This window comes from Lonchura striata, chromosome 2 (assembly GCF_050655825.1).
Source record: "Lonchura striata isolate lonStrDom1 chromosome 2, ASM5065582v1, whole genome shotgun sequence".
Taxonomy (NCBI): domain Eukaryota; kingdom Metazoa; phylum Chordata; class Aves; order Passeriformes; family Estrildidae; genus Lonchura; species Lonchura striata.
The window spans coordinates 40,480,369-40,494,467 of NC_140704.1; the positions used below are offsets into that span (position 1 = coordinate 40,480,369).

The 14,099-nt window shown below is 37.8% G+C and overlaps 1 protein-coding gene across 11 annotated transcripts in view; it reads left to right on the top strand.

Moving 5' to 3' along the window:
• The window catches only part of RBMS3 (RNA binding motif single stranded interacting protein 3), a 703,116-nt gene that overhangs the window by 241,261 nt on the left and 447,756 nt on the right, over positions 1 to 14,099 (top strand). The gene's annotated exons all lie outside the window — the stretch shown is intronic.

Here is a 14,099-nt window from a genome sequence, read left to right on the forward strand (position 1 = left end):
GAAATACAGTACAAAATAGTGAATGAAATATTTATACTTTCCACTGAAGCTGAGTTTATGCACTTGAGGGAGAAGCCCCGATGAGATGGTCTTCCCCTTTGTTCTGTATCTATTTTTCCGATTGCTCAGACACAGTTGCTGGTTTCACAGTCACTCTAAGGCTGATTAGATTAGAAATCATAGGCCTGTCTGCTCAGCATGGCCAATGACACACAGGAAGTTTGGAATGCATTCTAAGCGTGTTGTTTGGGTAAAGGAGATTTCTTTTTGTGTGCTTCCATACATAAATTGGTTCTTCAGGATTTAGTGTGATTGGATCAACCTTTCTGTCTTATTCTGAACAAAACAATTTAATACATGATCTAAAGCTTGTATATGTTCATGTGAAAGCTCACTTAAGGGCTAAATATGCTGCAAGGTTCACTGACTTTTCCAAGGCTCATCACTATTACATTTATATACCACTGCTTTTAATTGTATTTGCTCACCATTAAGCAAAAGTGCAAAACAAAAAAGCTGTGAATTTTTTTAGGGGGAGATTGTCCAAAACAGATGGAGGAGAAAAGTTTCTAGCAGGTGAATTGGACTTTGTGCTTTCTAGAACCCTTTCTTTCTCTTTTGACATTGAGATTTCTTGTACAGGATCATTTTCCTTTTAAAAAAATTATTTATGGGTACTCGAAGAACATTTTTTATTTTCAAACAGCTTCTGAAAGAAGAGCAAAACTCAAATGCAATTTAGTGCCTTGTATTCTGCAGAAAGGTTCTCATGTTTTCTCTACATGGCTCATTTCTTTCTAGAGGGTCTTTTCCAAATGCTGCCCTCCTATTCAGTCTCGTATATATTACCTACTGCCATTCATCTACCTGCGTCCCTCAATACAACTACGTCAGTTGCCTAAGTGCCAAAAGTGAAGAAAAGGTGGTGCTGTGTTTGGTTTCAGTATTGGTTTATTTTTGAGTGGGTTGGTTGTTTTTTTTGTTTTGTTTTTTTAATGCGGGTTTTTTTCTTTTAATTTCTTTTTTTTTTCTTTTTTTTTTGTGTGTTGGTTGAGTTTCTTTAAACTTTTATGTACTGCAATTTGTAAATATGTCATTTGATATAAAGGGCAAAATGACCTTGCCATTGTCCCTCTTGTGTTTCTGCTTTCTGAACTTTTTTAAGCTCACAGTTCCATGATCTAATATAATACCTTCATCTATGTTTTCCATAGCTTTGCATTCAATGCACAAAGCTCTTGGGCATTCATATTAGCTTTGACATACAGAACATGTAATACTGTTGAGACTGGAGGTTTTTTTGCTGCCTTTTTTTTTTTTTTTTTTAGAAATAACCTTTGTTTTTCAGGGTTTTTTATATTTATTTCAATAAATATAAATATATTTTTAGAAGTTTAGATAAATCTGAAGGTGCAAAGCATATTTCAAAATCTCTGAAAATAATAAGTGTCTAAACAAATTGTCTTCAATTACTCTTACAAGAACCAGCAGTAACAATCTTGTGCATGCTATTTCTCAAGTACATATAAGTACATAAGATTAAGCTGGAATGGATGTTAGAGAAGATAATTTGCACAGAAAGTCTTAAAATTGTGGCCCTCAGGAGTAGTTTTGGGAGATGATTGGGGTCTACTGAATAACATTTTTATTTGTAGTGTCAAATCAAAAGCATATGTAAGAGTGAAAACCATTCCTTGAGAGCTGTCAAATCTGATCTTTCTCAGTTTTGCTGCATTAATGAGTAATCGATACATAAGGAAAGGAAATGTAGTAATTTCCCCTTGAAAAGATATTCTACTCAGTATTTCAATAATATTTAGTTCTTATGGAGCTTTTTGCTTCCTCAGACTATGTTAAGGCCGTGAACTTATTCAATCCATCCCTGTTAATTTTCCCAGCACTTCACTGAGACTGGTAGTTACACACTCCTATTTCTGTCCAGGAGGGAGGATAGGGCGGGTTGCTTAGGCTGCTTCATTAACTTTTTTGTGGACAGGAAAAAGGGGCACAGTTGGATCCTATTTTAGAACTAAGGATTTCCTGATTTTCAGTCTTCTGTTTACACAACTGTATTGTGCTGCTCTGACTTGAACTAAGTATTCCCTGGCTTAAGGGACTGAGGTGTAGGAGATGTAATCAAGGTATCCAAGCTTGTCTATCTCCAGTAGGCACACTGGGGCTTTGTTAGCTGTTACCTTGTGCTTCCTGCAAATTATCTGGTGTTGTCCAAATGGTTCTCCTAGTCATGCATCCATTGCCTACTTGTTAATTTAGGACACTGGATTTTCCCCATAATTTTAAATCCAAATGCCATTAAACACTGAGCTTTGGTATTTCTTTTACTGTATTGAACTAAAAGGTGCTTTGAGACAGTGATGTATTGTAAGGACAAGGTAGCATTTTTTTGTTTACTTCGTAGAACTTTTTCTTTTGTGGTATTAAGGATGCTTTTTCAGGGTGGAACACAGGGAATTTATTGTGTAACACCTGTTAACAAAAGAGGAACTTGATTAATTTCCCACTCATGGTGCTGAGACTGTTCCCCTTTGTTGTCATTTTCTCAGGGTTATTACTCATTACCCTTATTCATTCTGCTTTGATAGAGGTAAATAGCTTTTAATTCCCCCTGCCCCCAAACCTTCTTAAAGTTTCCTTTGACAGCTTGTTGTAATTATGCCCCTCATTGAAGACACATTCATTATTCTCTGTTGCCCTGAACAAGATTATTTAAGGCTCATTTTGGATTTACTCTGTGCATGTGTCTTGAATGTATTTCCCTGAAAAATAGAAAATAGCAATATAAGGGCAGTGTGAAATGCTGGTAAATGTGTTACTGATCACAGCTTGTATATTTGGAGGTATTTCAGTGAACATGAGCAATGTCCTTGTCATTACATGACAAAAAAGAAAAAAAAGATTAAAAAAAAAAGCCCAAAGGATACAAACAAGAAACTATTGAAGCCTTCTGTACAACCTGTTATTGAGTAATTGTTACATACAGTTTACTGTTGAGCTGTCACTGTATCCTCAGCTTTAATAAAATATGAGCCAATATTAGGGGCAGTTTTTTGCTGTATCAGGAATCTTCTTTTGGAAGCTCTCCGATGGCATTATGAATGTTATTCATAACGTTATGATACTGCAATGTGACAATTAGTACATCCTCACTTTCTTCACTTCATCTCCCCAGACATAACTTACTTGCCAGAATTCACAAGTTCTTGGGAGTGTCAGGATTCTTGATTTGCCACAGCCTTATTGTTACTTGGACATCTCAGTGCCGAGGCATTTAACAAATAGCTCAGGCCATTCCTGAGAGGCTCTGGTTCTTAATTTCATGTCTTCTTTCCTTTCCCTTAGAAATGGATCCTGCTCAGCAAGGCTTCTGTTCCTAACTGCTAAGGCTGTTAATTCTTCAACAGATCAAACAGCAGGAGTAGCTTCAGAAACATATCTTTGCCCTTAAATGACCTTGAATTCACTTAGGTAACTGTAGTACACAATGACTCCCATCCAGGAAAAAAAAATTAAATCCCCCTGCAACTATCAAACTGTCCCAGTAGTTATGCACTTGGTTTTATAGATTATATGTAAGTGATCACATAGATTATATGTAAGTGATCACATTTGAATTATCAGCTCTTGCAGAACCTGCAGTCACAGTTTTTTTAGCTGCATTGCACCTTGATGCTTTTTATTTTGAGACAGCAGGTCTCTTTTGCTTGTGTCCTTGATTATGTCTGCTCCCTTTTATATTAGGAATTGCAAATTTTTTTTTCTTTGTATTCTGTCTTATACTATTTGGTAGCAGTCTGATTCATTAAGGTATTGGCATTTCTAGACATTTGAAAGCAGTAATGTGATGCAAGGAATGCTATAGAGATTTAAGAGCAACAGTAGTTAATTTACAGATTAATAATGAACACTAGTTCCTGGCTTATCATCAAGAGTATCTTCTGTTATACTTTCATAATATGAACCTCTTTGGTTTATGGCAAACATTCCTGATGGGGTGAATTTTCAAACTTGGACTGTTTTGCCCATAAATGATCCATAGAGAAATTACTCCATATGCATAGCTTTTTAACTGGATATATTAAATTTTTTAAAAAAGAAAAAAAGAGCCTTCTCTAATGACCCATCCCAAGTAAGGCATGTCTACATTAGAAAGCAGGTAGTTGTATTTTTACAAAGTCATAGGTGCAGATGATAGATATGGACTTAAAATTTTTTCTTTCATAATTTACTTTTTCCTGATACCTTATGCTTTATATAAGCCTCAGAGGGTCAACAACTGCAAAGATACATGTAGGAGATAATTCCTGTTGAAAAGGAAGTGGTTAAATAAGGATGCACAGACAAAACTAGGAACTGGTGGTGGTCTAACCTTGACATGGTTTGTGTTTGCTGGCTAGTCCCAGAGTCCATGGTGTATTGCATTTGCTGCCCACCTGAAGCAGACTGCAGCAGTTTTTTATCTGGCCTTTCTGGATGTTTGTAACAGAGGCTGCCAGAGCACAAAAAAAAAAAAAACCCTGAAACAGTAAAGGAGTACCTTGCACAACAAATGGTGAAATATCACACTGATTAGCAGATTTGGCAGATCTGCCTTTGCTCTAGGACCACCCTTCCTGTAGAAACTTACTTGTGAATTGTGTAGCTATGCATATCGTGTGGGGAAACGTGTAACTTCCAGATGTACGAATGAATCTGTGATTTACAGTGCAGTCTATGTGAATAATCACAACTGTTGTGCATGCACACAGATTTTTACAGGATGTTTCCAAGAACTTGGAACAAAAACAACATGGAGCCAATACATATTTCAGAGATATCATCATCTATGCATGTGTCTCTCCTTGCTTCCTACAGTCTGAGTTCCTATAAATAGGAACAATCCCAGTCTGAGAAAGAAAAAGAGAAATAGTGCAAATAATACAGACTTTTTTTTTTTTTTAATAAATGTCTGCATGTGCCAAGTCTAAATGTGCACACAGATGCCACTGAAATAGAGATGGCTCCAAACCAGTCTCATGTCTTTAGCCTAGCAAACACCTTTTCATCTCCCAGGAGAATATGAAATCCCTCACTGAGTATGAGAGATTGTACCTTAAAAATTATTTCAAGTGATTATATTTATAGGGTGTTTATGAGGCTCATTACTATGTACATGAGCACATAAATGAAATTAGCCTCACAAGAGGCATTTATCCAAGGACACACAGGATGTCTGCAGCAGAGCCAGGAACCAAAAGATAGCTTCCAAGTTTAGTCCAGTATCTTAACCACACTGCTATTTTTGCCTACTTGTGTCCTACCATACTCCATTAGTGACCAGAAATCTTCACAGGGAGACCTCTGCTCTTTCTTTCCAAAGAAGATCATGTGTGGCTTATGTGTTCCTCCCCATTACATTAATATATCTCAACAAGAATATGCACTTGTGTCATCAGTCAAGATCACTACTTCTAAATGACTGAAGAAATTAGCAAAAGAAAACACAAAGCATATGTAAAGTAAGATATTACAGATCTTTTTTGAAAGAATATCTCATGCTTCTGCTATAAAGAAATATCCTATTCAGTGAAATCCATTACCCAATTTAGTATGGAGGGGATAATCTACTGTGGATGTTAATCCTTTGGAGTCTATTTTAACTCTCTATTTCATAAAATTATTGCTTCATTCTCTGATAATTTTACAATTCAGTATCATTAATTTTATATATAGAAAGGATTGATGGAACTACTTATTGTTAAGATTTCCCATCCTTTCCTATTAAAAATCTTTCTTTTCAGTTGCTGTAAGAGTAGGATTAAGTTTTTTGAGCAAAAAGATTGAGATTAGCATGCGGGTCTGGGGCTTGGAGCAGCACCTGCCTGCCAAGGTCTCTCTGCTGCCAGGATATACATGAGTCTCACTGCTGCAGTTCGCTGGGCCAATCCCATAGGGGAAGATAGGAAGGTTCTGTTGCTACTGGTCACTCTCTGGCTCACAACTGGCAGAAGCTTGAGCTTTGAGCAGAACTGTGCCATATTTAGAAAATGTAGGCCCTTCCTTAAAATGTGCGCTAAAATCCAGCACTGACTTTTTGGTGAATTTTGTATGTGCCTCTGTTGCCTACTTGTTAACTGGAGATGAACATAGCTCTCCATCTCCTCAGGCATTAGGAAGATAAATTTACATGTGTTACAAAGCACACTGTCACTATAGTGAAAAAAAAAACTGCTTGAGAATCTATGCAAACATTAATAATTCTGTCTTTAGAGCAGAATTTGAATGTTGTACAGGAAATATGATACGGCATTAAAAACTGATGAGAAAATAAAATATGAAATGTTTTGTCATATGGCTAGCAGTGCCCATTCAACACTGAGAAAAAGGCAAGGCGTCTCTCATTAGAATTAGATGCAATTCTGCAGATTTTTTTCAAAGAAAGAGACTCAAGGATGTAGTTAAGGTGGAATAAACAGTCTTAATTCCAGTGCTCCAGGAATTTTAGCTATTAACTTTGCAACTTGCCTTTTAATATACTTTCTATTGTGGTATATAAAGTGGCTAAGGTGGAAATTCAGAAGCTGCATGAGGCTAATGTAGAAATCCTAGTATCATATTCCAGAAATCCCAGGCTTGGTATGACACCTCTTCCCCGGCCAAAAGCTGCTGGTATTCATGCTGGCAGACGTGCAACAACCACCAGCTCTAAGGAGGAGGCCAGAGTTGGGGACTGTGCACTGAAGGTATTCCAGAGCCACAGGCACTGTAGGGCTCCTAGGGGAGCTGGAGTGAGTGGCAGGATGTGCTGCTGCAAGTGGGTTTTAATAGCTGGTTCAAAAAATGATTGTGATGTTTAAGAGGGAATTCTGCTTAATCAGGTCCAACTGCTTCCAGACAGTCCTGTGGGACCAAGCGTGCCATGGCACCCTGTCACTTACCAGCCTACCTGGATCATGGGTTTCACGTGTGTGCAAGTGTCTGTACATGGGGAGCCACCCACCATTTCAGTTCAGAGATGGTCCTTTTCAATGCAGCATGTTGGAAATTAGATGGGTCTGTTTTCATTCATCTTTGTAGGAGTTATACATCTAAGTATCCATACATCACCTAATTGGTTTTTCTTTTTTTTTTTTTTTTTTTTTTGGTCTTGCTGGTTAATGCTGTTACAAGACTATGAATTAAGTGTTACTGTGTTTCCCACATGCAAGGAGGCAGCAACTAAATAATTGCATAAAATAAATACATAAATCTGCTGAAGTTCATATACTGCTCTTTGTGATGCTGAAGAACAAGTGAATGACTTGCTGTGACAGTGAGAGCATAGGATCCATCACCTTTCTCCTATAGCCAAGAACTCAATGATAGAAAAGACCAATTCAGAGAAGCATGCAGAGAGGGTCTTTCATTTGCCCTATCATTCTTCACTACTGTTACCTCCTACTTGATCTCTCACTTTATACCTTGCTGTTTGAAGAGTGCTGACTAGAGATTGACTCTTATCTAATATTATTTAGTGTTAACTCTCCTTCTCCACTCAGACTGCAGTGACTGCTTCAGGGTCATATGGCTGGAAATGAGAATATGTGCTCCACAGGTAGTCAGCTCACTGAGCTCATCCCCCAAAGTGTCTGCTCTTTACTACAAACAATTTTTTTTTTATTTCCTTCTATTGCAAACAGAAATCTCAGCTGTCAGGAGAACGACCTGCCTATAAGCATGCAGGTAGTGTAGCAGTCATTGCTATATGGCACAAATTAGGATTCTAGTCTGAATAATGCAGATGTTCAGGGACTTGCAGTGGCTTTAAGGTGACCCAGAGTTGCTTGAGTGACAAGGATTTGGGACAGTTTAATGGGTCATTTATTATTATTATTGTTGTTATTATTATTATACTTTGGAAAGAAGAGCTAAGAACTCGCTAAAAGCTGACATTTGCAGCTAAAATATGTAATGCCTGAAGAAATGCAAACCAACCCTTATTAATATTGGCTTTTCCTAGCAGTAAACTTGAAATATGATGATAGTCTGTAAGCATGCAAAGCCTCTTTCCAATTAAAAAATGTGCCTAGTACTGTGTCTCAGCACAACTACAGCACTGAAGGACAGCACATAAAACTAAGGTGAATCAGTATAGTGTCAGATGGAAAGGAGTGAAGAAAATAGTTGATGCCTTGCTCTCAGCCACAACACTAACTGAATAAAGTAAAGTATTTAATTGTGTCCTGAAGCCTTGTTAACTTGGCTTACACTTTTAGAACGATGGGAGAAGTGAACTGCAGAAACAGAAAAATCAGAATTTTTTTACAAAACTGTCATAAAAATGTAGGCTTTAAAAAAGATGAACCAAGCCCATGAGTTTGTAACATGGTCCCAGCTGTTGAGATAGGAATTATGAATGTGCAGAAAGGCAACAACCAAATGCATCCCCCACTATCTCCTGGCTGTTGGTCAGTGAGATAATCACTTGCCTCTTCTCATATTCAGTATAAAAATTTGTTTGAAGGTATCAAGGAAACATGAAGACTGCAGATGGTGTCTGGAGATTCTTATATATCATTATACAGGCAAAAAACAATGTTAAAAAAGCATTAAGGTTGCAAAGTTACGTGTTCAAAAGGTATAAAATTACAGAATAATGGTTTTCTATGCAGTTATAATGGGTTTCTTTGTGAACCCTAGTTATCATTTTATTATTCATTATAATTATGCCATTACTCATTAACCTTAAATGTGGGATCATATGGAATTTTCCCACTTCTTCTTTTAATTTAATTTATGTGTGAAAAAGGTTTTAGCTTTAAAAAATAAAGGAACCTCGATATGCCATCCTGTGGCATATTGACAAATGGGTTGTCAGCAAGGTTGAAATCTTTCTATTTATCACAGAGACATGGAGAGTCTGGCAGCATTAGATTTTAATAGTCTGTGTGGACCAGTGCTAGAAGGGGCTGGATTACTTTGCAGCTGGGTGTAGATGATTTCTGTTGACAATGGAGGAGTGGTCAATGTCAGGAATTTGGGGGTTACTGCCAGGATGCAGAGGGAAAAGGGCTGTCTTCTTTTTTTTTTCCTTGTATGTCTCTGTGCCCTTCTGTTCTCACCCATTTTGTCTCCTCTCATGTCCTGCCTAGCCCTCCTAACCAATTTGGATCATCTTGACTACCTGGTTGCCATCACTACTGCTTTTTCATTCTCAGTTTTAGTTGATTCTTAACCTCAGGTCCCATTTTCCACAGGTATTTTGACATCCCTATTTCATTCTTTTCCACCTCAGACTGTAATGCTTGCTCACCCTGGGGTCCTTTTATAACACCAGTGCCTTGATATATTGTCTTCACTCACCCTGTAACCAAGGCACATCCCTCTTTTACTCCTCAGTCTGCTTTTGTGCTCCCTCCTCCACACCTCCTCATCTCAGTGAGTGATGTGCAGCACCCCAACAGATCAGCAGAGACAGTGCAATACCTCACAGTACTGCTAGAGTTATGTGCCAGCATCTCCTGCTATGCCTGTCATCCCTGCCTCCTGCTCTGTACAGCTCCTGTTCCTGGGAGGAAGGTGCCATTCCGTGTCTGTCTGCAGAGGTCTATGGAAGCTGGGAGGGAAGCAGGTGTAGGGACCTCAGGGAGATATATGCTGAGGATGCAGAGACTGTGCCTATTCAAGTATTTCTCATGTGGCCAAACCTGGAAAGTCTTCACAAAAAAGGTAGAAGGTATATCCCTAGCAGAATGAATCACCCATTTGGGCAAATTTCTGGTCTCTCTTCCACATGTTCTAAGGAACCTTGCCTTCCTTCAGGTTCCTTTCAGCCACTGTCCAAGGAGAAGAAGCTGGATGAGCTTGGCTATTTTTGCCTTCATTTGGCACCACCTTATTCCAGCACAGGTTAAAAAATTGTATCTTGAGAAACAATAAAAGGACAAATGGTTTGACTCAAATTTCTCACCTTGAGCTCGAAGGGATGATGCAATCTGAAGGATGGAAATATTCGGCTGCACCGCTAGAGTTCTGACAAATCAGCGTTTCACTCCAGTTAATGTCTGAGATCATAGGAAATGTCAATATGTGCCCCATAGGGACAGAACACTCCTGGCCCTTCTGATAAAACATTAAAGTAATTGACTAGCACAAAGAAATATCTACTGCTAAAATACAAATAAATTAAATAGTTATTGTTTGGGGTTTTTTCTTCTACAAGCTCTTCACACAAGTTCTTCTCTCCTACCTTTGCTTGGTGCGAATGTACCAAATGGCCAAAGTGCAAATTATCTGCAAACTGAATTTGTGTCAGTATTTCATCTGAAAAACTGTATCAAAAGATTAATATTTAACTCCTACTCACTTTCAGTGATTTCGGCTTGTAATTTTTACCCTGCTGTATGAGGTAAGAATTCTTTGGCAAAGATTGCTCTTAAGGTTTTAAGCTGATATATGTTTTTCTGCAATAGGATTCTGAAAAGACAGGCATGGTGATGTCAGGGGTGTACAACTTGCAATTGTGAGGAAAAGGGAACTTGTGTACATCTGTACTTAGCAGAATTTAAAGGCCTTTATTGAAAACAAGTCAGTAAGAGGTGAGATTGATTGGATCCTCAGTTTGTGAGACCCAGTTCTTGCTGTTAATGAACTTAATATTCTCGCCTTCTACTTTAACTCTGTCCACAACCCTGCCAAGTCACCTCAGCTGACATTAATTTAGATGTTTATGGCACACTGCTCTCTCTTCCCATCTAGTAGGATGGATTTTCAAGTTAAAAAGACTAGTGAAGTGGTATCTTTTTCCCCCCATGAATATTTTTGTTCTATATTTAAAGAACTGCAACATAAGTAAGAAAGTGGAGCCTAAAGCATTGGTGGCTGAGGAATGGGGGCAAGAGAAAAAAATAATGGAGAGAAAATTTGAGAAAAAGAAAGTGCTTGTGCTGGCAAGACAGGCTTTTAGTCAGGGACAGAAATAAAGAGGAAACAAAACAGATTAAGGATTACAGAGTGAAAACTATTTGGGAATAGGTTGTTGGGAGTGGTAAATAGGCTAGAACAATAGGGATGAACATTTGCTGAATGTGAATAGAAATAACTATAAAGTTTCCACCATTTCCTAATAAAAATACAGTAGCCTTGAGTCCTCTGTGCTTTATTAAAAACTCCAGCTGGAATACATAAAAGAAGGCAGGAAAATTATTCTCAAGACAGATAACTTTCAGATGAATGAGAATGTAGAGATTTGATGAGATTTTTTGAAGGCAAAAAATATTTGATGAACAAGACTGAAGAAAAGATGCACAAAGGAGAGGAGGAAGCAAAAGAAAAAAGAAAATATAGAGGAAAAAGAGGGAAGATTTGAGCTATAATTAGCATTTGTCTGTTTGCAGGAAATAAATTCTCTCTTACCCAAAGAATTTTTTCTGGTACAGCAAAGTGTCAGTCTTAAGCCTGTTTTTGTTAGATTTCAGGTATTACCCTCCCTTTTGTTCTGGCAAGTGTACAAGTGCAGGATTAGGAGGTGAAACATTTCTACAGTGTGCTCTGTTCAGAATGGGCTTGGTACTGTTTAGTGGACAATGAGCTATACTGCAGCTGACAAAATACAGGTTTCCTGAACCAAATATATTCAGTTCAATACATTTTTTTTTGGTTATGATGGACAGTAATCTAGTGTGACATAAGGTTTCATTTTGCACGGAAGGCTGCATTGGTTCTGTGGTAAATGGAAGCTGTCCATTACAAAAAAATGCCATTATTCCTATAAAAGAGTGAACTGATTTGAAAAATGAAGAATTGGTTCAAGTCTGCAGCTTACCTGCACATGGAACCTTTTACCCAACTCCCAGCACTGTACTTCTCCATTTGCTATGCATTCTCTTCCTATCTTGGTGCGACAGAATTTGAGAGCCAGAAATTCCCCCTCTGTTGGGAATCGTTACACACAATCTTTTGATTCCATATTTAGTGGACACTTACATTTTTTCTTGTAATGCTTTCAGGGAAGCTTTGCATGTTGATAAGAAGGCACTAGCAGTCCTAGTAGGTGTTTTTATGTGCTTTCCACTTCAGTTCCCGGTTGTGTTTAGGTGAGAAGGAAAAGAATAGCATTTTGTTATGGCTAAAGATTACAGTTTCTCCCAGCCTGTGATTTTTCTTTATTTATAAAATACTTTGGATTGAATAGACTCAGAATTACTGTAGGGCTTACTGGCACAAGCTAAAGTGCAGATTGCTTTTCCCAGTCATGAATTTCAGTTAAAAACAAACAACTGATGAACACATTTCCCTAGAGACTGATTTAAATAGGGGTATTTCATTTGTATATTTCCTAAATAATATTTTCCTGCATGTGTAGAGATAAAAGAGTTTTTGCTTAAGATATTTTTGAAAATATGTTAGAGACTTTTTTCAGACTTTGGTTTTTCCTTTTTCAGGGGGACTAAGTAGGAAAATATTTATTGCAGTTGAGTCAAGGCAGAATTTTAATGTAAAAATTAAAATAAAAAATCAAATTTTAACTAAACTGAAAAAAATGAGATAATGTCTTGAGAATTCATCAAAACCATAAAATTTCCAGTAGTTTTAATGAAAAATAGTTTTTACAAACACTTTTGAATAAAGTTTTGGACAAAACTGCAAGAGTAGTACCATAATTGTACCATGTTTTAAAAGGGGGTCTATTAGGGGATGAAACAGAAATTGTTAGCAAAGGCTCCTTCAGACTTTATTTACAGCCAGCATTAGATAAGTGTTACTTAGTGGGCAAATAAGCCTGCCAGATATGAAAGAGACAAAAAGAAATGTGTCTTGGCATGCTGGGGAGGATATAAGTATGGAGAAAGCAGAATCTATTATATTTGATAGCGATGGAATGTCGCCTGAAATGACCCTCCATTCTTTCCTATTGTTAATTTTTTCTCATGGAGGAAAAAAAAACAGTGAATTCTCTAATAGTAGAATAGTAGCTGTCTGGATGGTAGAACAACAAACTGTTTGCATACATTATTGCAGATTTCTGCTGTGTTGTTTCGGTGCCCAACCAAAATTGAGGTTCCCCTGTGGTACTGTAAAAACATAGAGATTCTTCTTGCCATAAAGAGTTCCAGTTGACACTCATGAGACACAGACAGAGGGGAGGGAGCAGGAGAAGTGGTTTGTCCAAGGTCATGGTGTAGGTCAGTGGCAGCACCAGCAGGAAAACAGGACCCAGAAGTCTGTGTTGGTGTAAATAGGGGCATTTACCAGCATAATCACTCAAGGGGAAGAATGCCCATATGAGGCATTACGTAGGTATAACTCTAGCTGTCGAGGATGCTGATGCAATTACATCAGTAAACTTTCCCAGGCAGGTGAGCCCCTGCCCATGGGCTTTAAGCACAAAATCCCATTGCAAGGAGACCTTCTGCCAAAGAGTGTTGTTGGAAATCTAGCAAGAGGAAGGAAAGAAAAAACAAAACAAAACAGTCCTCACTTCAATTAAAGGAAAAGATAATTCCTTTCAAGTCGAGAGGCTCAATTCCTGCTGGCCTTTGTTCTTAAGCTTACCCTTTCTGTAATTTCACAGAGTAACTTGAATAATGCCAGTTTGTTCTGTGATTACCCTCAGCTGGAGAACAAAATTAATATCTCACTAAGTAATTCAGTACATGATGGGTGAACATTTAGTCAAACATGCCCTAAAAAGCTAGGATTTTCAATGTTTGCTGGAACTCCTTCAGTGACAATTAATTGCCTGTGTTCGTATATGTTTATGAGCCTCAGTAAACAGGCAGCATATTTACATCTCCCCATTACCTTCAGAAATAAACTTCCTGAAGAGAAAAAAACTCATGTTCCCTGATTATAATCTAATTTTAAGTAAACAAGGAGTGGGGAAAATGACTAGTAAGCAGGACTTTGGAGGGAGGAAGGTGGGAGGTGTAGAATTTTCTCCCTCTGGAAACATACCACATCTAATGCTGGTAGTATTAAGTTAATATGCTGCAAGAGAGATATGGCCTTGGCTAGTCTTGCTGGTGTTTGAAGGGGTTTATTTGCCTTTTTTATCCTAAGAGTTTAGACTCAAGATCAGATGCAGTATTTACTAACTTGTGATGTGGAGTTGCTATGGAATA